This window comes from Solanum tuberosum, unplaced genomic scaffold (assembly GCF_000226075.1).
Source record: "Solanum tuberosum cultivar DM 1-3 516 R44 unplaced genomic scaffold, SolTub_3.0 scf00211, whole genome shotgun sequence".
NCBI classification, from domain to species: domain Eukaryota; kingdom Viridiplantae; phylum Streptophyta; class Magnoliopsida; order Solanales; family Solanaceae; genus Solanum; species Solanum tuberosum.
This window is the reverse complement of record NW_006239137.1, coordinates 904,616-918,584: the sequence shown is the minus strand read 5'-3', so window position 1 is coordinate 918,584 and position 13,969 is coordinate 904,616. Positions and strand designations below refer to the sequence as shown.

General features: G+C 32.3%; 1 non-coding gene across 1 annotated transcript; it reads left to right on the top strand.

The window, feature by feature from the left end:
- The first annotated feature begins 12,218 nt into the window (after positions 1-12,218).
- TRNAA-AGC (transfer RNA alanine (anticodon AGC)) lies at positions 12,219-12,291 on the top strand. The gene has a single exon. It is a non-coding gene; the product is annotated as a tRNA-Ala (tRNA).
- The last annotated feature ends 1,678 nt before the right edge of the window (positions 12,292-13,969 follow it).

Below are 13,969 nucleotides of genomic sequence, written 5' to 3'. Positions count from 1 at the left end.
TCTTTGGGACGCATCCCATACAATAGTTCTAAAGATAAAATGAAAGATAAAGGAACATGGTGGTCAAATCCTCAAATGCTATGAGGACTCGCCAAAACCTCAATCCTTGCTTCTAATAAGATCCTAGCCACGGGGATGAATGTCAATATCGTCGGACCTTATATTTGATAAGAATTTAAGAAAGAGTATGAGTTAGTACAAAATGTACTAAATATGTAGCTAGCATAAATCATCAACATATGCATTAGTCAACATAAGACATGTACCATAATCATAAGAGATAACAACATAAGTCATAAGCATGGTTAATACACTTAAATCATCATGACATAAAAGAATACTTCATAAGACAACTTCAAAGCATACAAAGCCAAGTCATGGTTAATCTTTCATTAATCTTACTCATCAAAGTAGACCACCTTGGTTCATCCTTCAAGCTTATCACCTTTTATTCCCATCTTTAGATTATCATTCATACACAAGGGTAAACACTCCTAGTCACACATATCAAGGAAAGCAACTCTAGAAACAATACAAGCTAATCCTGCATTATACAAGCAAATCTCATAACAAAACATACTTACAATACTTCCTTGAAGTAACCATGATTCATCATAAACATGCTACCTTGATTAGGGACTTGTCCCTTCCTAGCTATTTTCATCATTCATGGAAGAGTACCTCTTTAGTACTCCAATACAATTCATTACACATGAATGGTTACAATTTACCAATTCAAGGCTACCAAGGAAAACCACCACATCATGCTAGACCAAGCTATCATGGAAGGAATACTCTCATGCAAGTCCAAGATATACAAGGAAGGGTACTATTTCTCAATCCAAGCTACTAATGACATGGTTTGGCCTAACAAGTCATGCTATCATGAAAGCATCCTATTATGCTAGTTCAAGCTAACCTTTGAAAGGGTATGATTGCTCAATCCAAGGCTATCCATGAGATCTTCTACTCAAGCTACCGTGCATGGTCTTGTCTTACCAAGTCAAGTTATTCATGAAGGATCTTATGTCACAACTTCAAGTTATCCTAGTTAACATGCTTGATTCATTTTAGGTGAGAAAACCTTTCAACCTAGAATCATTTTATGTGAGAAAACCTTTCACATTATACATTCATGCATTCATGGTATATATTATGTGGGTAAAGGCTTTCCACAACAATTCTATTTGCAATGCAACATTCAAGGTATAAACTTTACTCGCAAAGCCTCAACAATCATTGTTCATCATGCAAGCTTTACTCTAAAAGCCCTAATAATCATAAGTCATCATTCATGCTTTACTCTCAAAGCATTACATTTCATAAACATCATATATGCCTAGCTCTTAAGACAAGTTTAATCATAATCTCTCATATATGCTTTACTCTTAAGCAATTATAGTCATAATTCATCATATAGGCCCAACCTCAATCAAATCATAAATCATCATGTATACCTTAATATAATTCAATTCATGTCTATATGCTTAACTCTCAAGCAATATACTATATATATCATCAATCTTAGAAGATTACATCTAAATCCTCAATTTCTCCTTTCATGGCATAAAACTCATTTATATCAATTCATCTTTCTAGACATGGGTTAGGCATGGGTACATGTAATTTCATCCTAAAAACATGATTTACTAATAATTCAATCATAAACAATCATTATCCACTCAATTGGATCAATATTCATCATAACCCACAACATTTGAAAAAACCCTAACTAGAATTGGGGATTTCATCTTCACAATTGGGGAAAACTAGAGAACTCCATAGATGAAAGAAGTCCATGGAGGAAGAGCTATCATACCTTGATCACAAAGCCCACAAAAGCTTGAGGATTGGAGGCTTGACCTTGATCCTAGCTTCATACTCTTTCTTCTTCTTCAAGTTCTAGAGAGAGAAATATTTGAGAGGATGAACTTTGAGATTCTTTTGGGGTTTTTGAATAATGACTTAATTGGTGAGTTTAAAGGGTTAAAATAACTTATATAGGTGTACTAAGTCTAGGCAAAACTACCTCATTTTATTCTAACTTAAATGGGAATTACCCAAAATAGCCTTCACTAGGTAGCCTGCTCCCAGGTTTCACGTCCCTTCAAGGTGATTGTGGTCCCTTGACCAGTGGCTAGGACACCTTGTCTTGGCCTCCATGAGTTGAAGGAATCACCACGAGCCTTCCCACGAGTCGTGGTCTTCACCACTAGCCGTGAAGTGGCTCGTAAAGGTGAGCCCAACTTGAGGCAACCTTGGTGAGTTATTGCCTCACCACCACGGGTGGCACCACAGGGTGTGGTGGCCACCACGAGCCATCAAAGCAGTCGTGGTGATGGGCAGTGCTTTGGTAAGCCTTGGATAGCCTTGGCCCTTGCCTTTTTCCCTTGGCTCTTGCCCCTTGTCTTGGCTTGTCACCCTTATGCTTAGCCCTAGTTGGCATACTAAACTATGGGGTGTTACAATCATATTGAAGATAGAATCGAATATATGATGAATTTAATACTTTTTAAAAATTAAATTTAACCGGTAGGTGAATTTTTTATTGGTAAATATGCATAATAAAGAAAATCTAAAGCTAAAAATGTGATACAAAAGTAATGTTTAATAAAGAGAATTACTGAGAGTAGTTAAAAATTTAAAATAATTAAACTTTTATACTTTGAATCCATTAAAAGCAGTGAAACAGAACTAGGAACTGCTTAAACATGATTTTGTCTTAAAGTGAAAACAATCTAGTTACCACATCAACAAGATAATGACAAATCTAAGTGTTTCTTTTTTGCATTGTACATGTTCTCCTTCCCCCTATTCTTTATTCCATTTCTCAGAAAATCAAACTTGTTGTTCATCAAAATTTAGTCATAACAATGAAGAGAACCTGAAAAAAAAAAAAAAAAAAATAAAAAAAAAAAAAAATAAGACATATTTTTTATAAGTCCCAACTATATATGCTACATTATCAATCTCATTAAGCAAACTTCAAATCATGTTATTATATCAAAAAGAAAATATTTTATACCTCTTTTAAGACATGAGTAAATGAGTAATTATCTCGTTTAACTATTTCTTATTACAATGTTACAACTTTGATCAAAGAGGGGTGAAAGAGTTTTTGCAAAAACTATCTAGTAGTCAATCATTTCGCATATTATTGAGATTTTTACCTTTAACACTTAAGAAGAGAAAACTCCTACTAAAGTTTAATAATTTTATATGGTATCCTAAATCACCTTGACAGTAAGTCAAATTGTTAACAAAAGATAAATTATAGGATATAATAAGTTTGAAAGTACCTTAGTCAATGCGATTGGAAATCAAGAAAGATGAGATCTCATGAGTTATCTGTCATAGCTGAAAATAATATAAGGTATCATACAATTGAAGCAAGTAAAAGAAAATTAAATAGAAGCATAACACAAAAACATACCAAGTTCAAGTCGCATAAGATCATCAAAATCTTCTTCAACGTTAACGGGAAGAGGCTCACTTCGATACCAATCTTGAAGACACACAAGAGCTTGCACCAATTTCAGAGTCAAGCTCCTAAATGAATCAATAATACGATTTTCAATACTAATGCACATTCTGATGCCACACTAGAAATCAGTATTGCCAACATATCACGAGTCATCTCGGCAAGAACTTCGCATCTAGAAGCTGCATTTAACAAAATATTAAAATCATCATCATCAGTCTCTTGTTCTTTAACTAAAATACTTTTCTAAGTTTGTCTTACCATCCAAACCCATAGCATCTTGTTTTTATTCTTTTCATTTCAATTCTATTTCTTACTTTTGATGATTTAGTGCTAGATATATCAGATGTCTCACTCGATGAATTGGATAGAGAAGATCTATGTTGAGATGCGTTAGAGAATTTTGTTACATACTCTGCAAATAAAGATTTCATGTAAGTCTCCAATTCATCTTTTAGTTTACTCCCTTTTTCCTCTCCATACATATCCTCAAGTGCGTCTCCCGCATATGCTAGATTGTTACGAGGATCTAAAATTGAGGCTATAAAAAATAGCTTATTCATTTTTTCAGGAATACCCCAATACTTAACAAATTTTTCCTTCATCTTTTCTGCAATTTTTGCTAAAGCAGGATCATCATTTTCCATACATTTCTTTAAATGATTATGAAGCTCAACTATATCTTCAAAGTGAACATTCGAAGTGACATAGAGTGAACCAGAAACTTTCGACAGTTAGATCATAAAATATTTTAAGAAATATGACCATGTTTCTCACATTTTGCCAATCATCACTTTCAAGTCCACCTGTGACACTTCCATTAGCTTCACAAACATTAGTAGCAAGATAAATTGACAATCCACTATCATCAAGATCATACCTATCAAATATAATCTCAAAATGTTGTGCAGTATCCAACATCAAGTAGGTAGAATTCCACCTAGTAGGAACATCCAAACATAATGACTTCTTACATTCTATGTTTGTGAGTTCAAAACATTCCTGAAATTTTCTAATCCTTGCAGGAGATAGTCTGATATACAGAGGCGAACCCAGGATTTGAAAAATTCGGGTGCACCAATATTAAGCTAAAAAAAGTTATAATAAAAAGGTTCTACTTGGGATTGAATTGTGGTCATTTGGGTGGATTTGTTAGGTCATACCACTAGTACAAGCACCATTTCATACTTTTTGTGGAGGCACTATTAAAAATATTTAGTTTTTATCAGTTTCTCAAGATAGATATACATATATATACATGATTATTTCGGAAGTTAACGGGTGCACGTGCACCCGTACAATAGCATGTGGGTCCGCCTTTGCTAATATACTTCATTATTTGCCTAACACGTTTGATAGATGCACCAATTTCTTTCCTTTCATCCTGCACAATAAGATTGAGAAAGTGAGTCATACATCTCACATGAAGATGGTTACCAAATTTCATGGTAGATCCCCAATTAACAAATTGTTTGTGTAACTCTTTTACCATGACATCATTTGAAGAAGCATTATCTACCGTTATAGTGAAGTTTTTCTCCAATTTCCAATGAACAGAAATTTACTAACTGAACGGGTCATTTCATCACCCTTATGATTGAAAGTTGAAAATTGGTTTATGCAACACGCAATCACTATCAATAAAGTGCACCGTTAAACACATATAATTTATTCTTTGTAAAGAAGTCCATGTGTCTGTAGTTAGACAAACTCTTAGTGATGTTTCTTTGATAGAAGTTGAGTTTTTCTCATAAACTTCTTAAAACCTTCTTTTTCTATAAAACTAAAAGGAAGCTCATCAACAATTAACATCTCAACTAAACTCCTCATGGATACCTCTTGATTAAAACTCCAAACTATCCCATCACCTTTTTCACCTTGTATTAGAAAGTTCAAACACTTTTGACTAGAATTGGAACTGTCAACCTTATTTGGATTTTTATGACATATTTTTAAATGGTTATTCATTTTTAGTTGGAGCTTTAAGAGCTTTACCACAATACTTACACTTTGTTTTTATAGTTTCATCTTGCAAGAACTTCTCAAAATGCTGCCAAACAAGAGATCATGGATTTCCTCTTCATTGTGACTTGATTATTTTCTGGTATTAAATTGAGAGACTCAATAATAGATGTGCTATTACACGTAGCCCCGCCGATTGTTTGACTTGACTCATCTTCCATCTAAGCAAAATTTGTAAGAGAAAATCAATATGTTGTCTTAATTTTTTTTTTGAATTAAAGATTTGACGACGGAAGTAATAACATAATGAAGAGGAAATACATGGAAAAAAAACTATATATACTGCCCCTAGCGATGAGTTTAGATATAAGCTTAGAACTAATAGGAATATAAGATAAAATTGTTATCATACCTTGGCTACAAAGAAGATTGGTACCATAAACTGTAAAAGATTGAAATTTAAAATAGCCGAGATCTTGATTCTTGTGTCGCGTGAGTCTTAAAAGCATGATGATTGATGAATGATTTTTTGCCGTAAGTTATTACTTTGTAGGCTACGTTAACAGGTTATAAACTCCAAAGAATCAAAAGACTTTTGCCCTAAGCCTAGTACAAATTTTTTATATTTTATGCTATTATATGAGTATTATCTATTGGGCTAATTATATACATAATATATATGGGCTATAAACTTATAATAGCTATATGGGGTGGACCCTAATTTTTAATAAATAATTCGGTATTCAGGAAATACCAAATCGCAAATGGTATTGATGTCGCATACTAAACTCAAACTCGAATATCATAATTTTAAAATCTTACTCTCAAATACCATACCAAATACCGAATTATCGAATACCAAATTATCAAAACTTTGGTTCAATTCGGTAATTCAATTTTCGATATTTTATGCTCAGCCCTATTTCCAGGTGATATGTTGAGATCACAAGATTAAAAGACAGTTTAATACATTCTATCTATCTTAAGTTTAAGACCACAAGATTGGAAAATATTATTTACTTTCTTAAACTCGATATCAAATTTAAATCAGACAAACAAATTGAAATGGAGAAAGTATATATATTATCACGTGTATGAATGGTTGTTGAAACTTCCTCTTCTTGAAGAGTATATGTAACACCTCGGTCATAGAAAGAGCTAATTTTAGAAAAAACTAAATTCGAAAGAGCTAATTTGAGATTTGTGCAAGTTAGACTTCAATTGTGAGTTTTGGGTCAACTTCAAATGGCCATAACTTCCAGCACATGATGAGTTAGGTGGTCCATGAGAGATCAAATGAAAGATCTTTGAGTCCTCTTTCCAACATCGCCAATTTGCTAAATTTCATGTTCGGATGAGGAAGATATGCCCATTTTAGTTCAGCCTGTTCGATTAAGGAAATTAATCCGAATTAAGGAGGGGTATTTTGGTCTTTTTCTTACCCCATTAGCTTTATATGTTTTGGTTACCCAAATAGGGGTCTAAACTGATTGAGATCAGTTTTCACAATTCCTAAACACGCTTAGGATTTCAGAGAGAAGTTCAAGAAGAGGAAAAAGAGAAGTTCAAGCGTTCATTCAAGATTCTTGCGATCTTCGAGAAACTTCGCCAAGGATTTGATCCTTATGAGGTATGTAAGCTTTCAGAGTGATGAGTTCGTTCACCCTCACACCAATCATGAGTTTCTTGATTTAATTTTGTCCATGAAATTTGTGTATTGAAGTTTGATAAAGTGTAACGCTATCAAAGATACTTCATGCAATACTAAGCATCATCGATCGTTCAATGGGGTCGAGTCCCAAGGGAGTGGTTCGTACTCAAGAATCAATAGAAAAGTAAGAACATGCTCCAGTAAATAATAGCTAAAAACATTTACGAATAAAAGCATGGTTTAAATTTTAGGTGACATACGTGTCAAATATCAATAGGGGGTTTGTTCATATTATCAACTAAAACAACAAATAGCACGAAATTATGAATATGGAAACGAGATTCTTAGGATGTGATTGGATTATGGGCTAAGGTAAACAACCAGGTAATTGAAATTAATAGTAAACAACTGCAAATCAGTGAATAAGCTAGACTTTGGTGGGGGTAAACTTTCTCTCGAACAATTTACTCCGAATCAAATTAGTTTCTCTCGAACACCAATAAGCAACAATGAAGCACAACCTTCGCTTTAGTCCATTCGCTCTCTCGAGCTGAATGTGTAGAAAAGGGTTTTAGGGTTCACTTTTCTCGAGCTGAACCCATGACAACCATACCCACAGACCATCGATTCAGTAATTTTGGTTTTAAAACCTCTCTCGAGCAAGCCCAAAAAACACCGAAGTTAAGATTGTATTTACAACTACAACCCCATTAAATTCAACCACAATTACTAAACGAAATCACTTTTAAACAACAATTAAACTATCAATTAACAATACCTAACAGTTAAATCAGCCCATAATCACATAATCACACCCCCATAATTGGGGTTTTAGCTAGACATAGTAAAAAGGTAAAAATCGTTACCAAGTTGTGTTTCCATCAGCTGGGTAGGATTGATATAGTCTTGACAAAGGTCTAAGATGAAGAATCTTCAACACCCACTTTCAATTTCTTAGAAATGGAAATCTTCAAAGCTAAGGAAATATTGTCTCTCTATTCAGTTCTAAGCTCTCAACTTCAAAAACTGAAAAATATTATGATTCCCTAAAAGATCAGATACTAAGCTAAAAATTTAAACAAGTATTTATAGTTGTCAAAAAGTGTGTTGCGGAGGTTCAGTCGACGCAGTTAATCGGGATCGTCGATCCAATCGGTGATCAACCCTTTGGTCATTTTCATCGCCGTTTTACTTTTGCCTTCAACATCTTTAGGTTCTATAACTTTGGGCGATATGCCATTGCATCGTGGAACCGTTTGGCGACACGCCGCCTGCTTCTTTCTCTCACCGACTAGATTATCTCCTTCAGGGCTTGGCACTCTGGAGCATTAGGCGAGACTCTGGTTGTTCTGCGACTAGCCTAATGGGTTAGGTGATCCTCATGCCTTCTTTCCTTCGTTCTTCAGCTGCCTTGTTCCTTTTTGCTCAATAATGTCCATGCTTTGTTCATCAATCCAAATACCTGAAATTCAGTGATTTACATCAATTATTGGTACATATTATGCATTTGAGGACACTAAATCTATTAAAATAAAGCCCTAAATGAGTCCAAATCATGGACTCATCAAAGTTCTTGATGAGTTTTCATGAAAGTTTCGTTCTTCAATCTTTATTATTGGAATTTGATGAGTTCTTGAGACGAGGGTTTGAGTCTGAGAGTTGTTTTTGAGAAGATTTTGAGTAAGTTTTCATTTACTTATGTTGGTTATACGAATCTAAGAGAGCTTGGAAGAAATCAATCGATTCTAGGTGAATTAAGGCAAAAAATTGAGAAGAAAAATTCATTAGATTATTCCGGGGGAGGGTGGCATGATGCGCCAGGGAGGCTGGAGCACCACACATGCAGTGTTCCATAAATGGGCTGCAGTCGAGGTGGGGCTGGCGCCTTGCGCCCAGAATGCGCTAAGGTCGCCTGCCCCCGTCCATTTTTCGTCGTTCGTTTTGTCTTAGTTCTTTTAAAACATATCTTCGCTCTCTTCCTGATTTTAACTATCCAAACTACATCTAATCAATGAGAAATCCTATATATCCAAATCATAATTCTTGAATTCACATTTTGAAATTCAAGATAGAGTTAAGAGTAAAGTTTGAGGGAGTTCTTTTGAGTCATTTTGAGAAGTCTTTTGCAAACTTTTAAAATTTGTTTTAAGACTTGAGCACTTGAGTATGAGGATAAGGAGAGTTGAGTTTTATTTTTCAAAATGAATATATGAGAACTAAGTATTCCTAAGAGTAAATGTTTTACATTTAAAATGAGAAGGAAACCTTGATTTCCAAATGAATTCATGAGGAGTTTTGAGCACTAATCTCTTTTAAGAGAACCTTTTGAGTAATAATCTCAAAGTTTGAGGATGAGGAAATATTTTTAAACATATGAGAATGAGTTATATTATTGGGAGTAGTATTGAGCACCGATATGAAGATGAGTTCAGACAACTTAAAGTCCTCATAAACCATGTATGCCAACGTGGGTAAAAAGAGTCATACTTTTTAGCTGATTCCTTATTGATTTTAAGCATAGCCTAGTAGATCCACTTAGTTGAGGATGTCTTATACTTTGGCAAGGTATATGACAGTTCTAGCAGCGTGGGGAGACGTTGTATCATCACATGGCTCATAGTGGTGGTTGTCGGTTAGAGAATCTCCCAAATAAGAGTAAAAGAGTTATTATTGTATTTTTAAATACATTGAGTTATTATCTACTGTTTTAAAAGCTTTCTTTATAATGCATCCCTATTGTTTCTTTTATATTGAACTAGGTTGAGTATTTCTGAGTTTGAGTGTCTTTGAGTATTCTTAAGTATCCTTGAGTTGAGTTGAGTATGTTCTTCCTTTTTATCAGTTCAAGCTAATGTCTGTGCTTTAGAGTTCCCCTTGCATGCTCGTACATTCCATGTACTAACGCCATTTGGCCTGCTTCTTTCATGATGCAGATACATGTAACCAGGATCATCAATAGGCACTCCGTTGATACCATTTGCAGTTCCAGAGTTGCTTTAGTGAGCCTCCTTGCTACGGAGGGTTCCACATATACTTTCAGTCGTATTAGGATGTTGTGGGTCTTGTCCCAACTTCCATCATAGTTGTTAGAGGTTTCATAGATAGACAATAATGTTTTGAGGAGTCTTTTCATTCCATTGTTAAATGTTTAAGACTTGAGTTGCCTCTTTTGACCAGAATGTTTTCTTTAAAATATTCTGAGTTATCTATTTTGAGACATTGAGTTAAATCTTTACTTTTGAATTCATCTAATGTTGAGTAAGTCTTCCGTTGAGTATTGAGCCAGACCAATGGTTCGCTTGGGGACCAGCAGTGGTTCTCGAGTACCGACCACGTCCATGGTGTAGGCTCGGATCATGAAAGTATCAGGACATTTGTTTACCTGATTTGCCATTACTCAAGACTTTGGACATGCCTTCGTTTATCAGTAACTTTGGACCACTCTCTGCTTAGACCATCTCCAACTCATATCTATTTTACCTTCCATTCTTTATATTTGGAGGGTAATATAGAGAATGCCCTCTCCAACCCACCTCCATATTACTCTCTATCCTCCATTTATAGAGATGTGAATAGTAGTTCTTCAAATTTGGAGAACTACTATTCACCTCTCTATTTCACTTTTTTATTAAATTTAATATTATTTTTATTATATCATTAATTAAGTCTTTATTATTTGTAATTATTTTCTCATGTAATATAACATCTAAAAATATGTTATTGACAAGTTACTACTTCCACCAGAATTAATAATTTTTCTATTTTATTTTTTTGAAAAAATTGTCACTTTAAATTTGTAATTTAAAATTATTTAATTATTATTTATATTATATAAGACTATTAATTAAGTTTTTAATATTTTCAATTATTTTCTAAGTAATATAACATCTAAAAACATATTATTGATAAGTATACTACTTCCATCCAGAATCAACATTTTTACTAATTTAAATTTTTTGTCACTTTAAATATATAATTTAAAATTTTAATTATTTTCATTATGAACAATGCATAAAATTTACATGATAATTCGCTTATTGTTATAGCTAGTGATAAATTATTAAACTACACTTTTTAATGAACCTGGAAATACTTGTTGCCAATAGTTCAAAATGGAATAAGGGGAGTAAATTATTACATGAAATAAAATTGTTAATTTAAATAATTTTTTGCTACATGTAGAAAAATAAGAACTACAAACTTTCTCATTTTGAACTCCATAATGCATTAATAGAACATTTATGAAAGCAACGTAACCGTCTTAAAAGTTGAGTATTTATGTAAAATTCAAAATAAATTTTACGATAATGTAATTGTATTTCATCAATGATTTCACTTTTATTTGAATTGTTCGTTAACATGTATTCTATATAATATTTGTTGCAATTTATGAAATATAATCTTCTATTAAATGAAGAATTTGAAAAAATAAATAAATTATATTACATGAAGAGTATATAGATTATAGAGTGATTATTTAAAAAAAAAAGATTTATATTATGAAATAAGAAAATAAGAATTAAATAGAAATAGTAATATAATATTGATGAAAGAGAAGGAAATTCTTTTTTAAAATAAGTGTCCACCCCTTTATGTTCTCTAATTAAATACGAGGCTTTTGTCACAACAAGATTAAAACCCATGACATGAGTTTGACCCACACATTACATGTTTCGCTCTTATCACTAGATCAAAGTCCTGAAATGCACTTAACTCGCACATTACGTGTACTACTGCTCGTACAACTAGACCAAAGCCCTGAGGTGGAATTTTCAAAGTTTTAAGAAACATGTTTTTGTTTCATTTGCTTCTGTTAAACTTATACATTGATTTTTTTCAAAGATTTTGGAGCTAGCCATCAAAAGGATTATTTGACACTGGACTCATATGAACCATATTTGGACCAGAGTTATCTCAGTGTTGACTTAGCCAATCATCTTGATTATTTCCATCAAAATGATAAGCTATATATCCACTTGATTGCCTCCAAAGAATTTTCATAAGCAATAGGGAAAAGGGTGTTCAAGGGCTCTTCTTCTATAATTAATAATTGAGGCAAAATGACATTCCTACTTTCTTTAATCTGTAGTATAATTTTATAATTATAGCTCAAGCACTCCATCTGGGGATATAGCTCAGATGGTAGAGCGCTCGCTTAGCATGCGAGAGGTACAGGGATCGATACCCAGCATCTCCATTTTTTTTGTCTATATTAAACGTTTCCATTTTGAATTTTATAATTTAGGTTTAATATAGCAACAACTTTAAACATCCGAATTAAGTTTTAATTGATCATTTGAACACATGATAAGTTCTCTATTAAACTATTTTGATTCAAAATTTTGTAAACAATTGTGTTCTCAGGTGCTAATTATATACATACGACAACCACTTTAAATATTCACATAACTTAATTATACGTTTTATCATCAATAAGTCGTAAAACTTTAGTCATGTTCCAATTGAAACTGATGTGTATAGTTAATAGAGATGACTTATTTTATGTGGTCAACTTAACTACCTTATAAACGCTTGAGGATACGAATAAAACCTTCTTCTTTTTTCAAAATTTGAAATGAGAGTGACTCCATTAAAACAAATTATAATTTGAACAGCCAAATGTTGTAATATTTCTTGCTATTTATCATTTTTGTAACCAGTACACTAGTTGAAACTAATTCTCATATAATAAAGTCTTAAAAGGACCACTTTACTACTGCCTTAAGTTTATGGGTGAGCATAGTTTAGTTCAACCCAAAATTCAAACTTTTAGATATTCGTTTGGATTTTTAGATTATGAATTGAATTTTGGAGTATTTTCTTCAAATTTACGGATTGCTGATTCGATATCAAATTTAATATTGTGATCTTTTCTAAATTTTAATATCTAATATTCAGCTCTATTCATATCATATGTATTTAATATTAATAAGTTCAACTTTTAACAATTCATGATATGACTCTATCCATTATAGTAATATATTCAATATTTGTGCAACATAGGCGGTAGGGTGGCCTCAAAGAAGCAAACTATTAGATGAATCAAGATTGTTAATTGTGACTTGTTTTAAATGCTTAAAAGTCAAAATCGAATATTCGAAATATCCAAACTGACTAAATTAAAATCAAACTTTAAAAATTTAATTCAAACTTATTTAGAATAGATTTATATTGTACTTTCTCCAATCCAAAAATTGAAAATTCAAATCAAAATATTCATATTCAATTCAAATAACGCCCACCCCTACTCAAGTTTATGTATTTCATTTTCTAAAGTACAAGATTAGGATAACCCTAAGCTACAAACCTAGTATAGAGTTCACAAATTTATGAATTTTATAGATTTTATTTTGGCATTCTTCCCATTGAAAATCATAAAAGTTGGCATGAACAAAAAAAAGAAAAATCACAAATTAGAATAATTACTGGGAGTATCATTTTTTGTTAATATAAATTTGAATATTTATTTATTTTTTTACTATTAGACTTTTTTCAAACAAAAGGATATTTGATTAACCCTATAAATTGATCAAATTAATATTTATAAATATTTTTTTTTAGTTTATTTATCCACTCGATTCAGGGATGATAAAATTAACCCATGTAAACATGACATATTCAATTTGCTCAAGTTTTGATTGATTATTGATCTGCCTATTTATTAGCTCAGCTCATAAAAAATTGAGCTGATAGACATCTCAAATTAACTCATGAGAAATTTTATCAATTTTCTTTTAAAAAAATAATTTGATATGTAATATATAGCTATAATAAAGAAAAAAACATACTTTTATTAGGTACTAGAAATTGATAAAAGAAAAAAATGAATAAATTAATACTTAGTAAGAATTTGACGTGTTACATTACAACTTGCG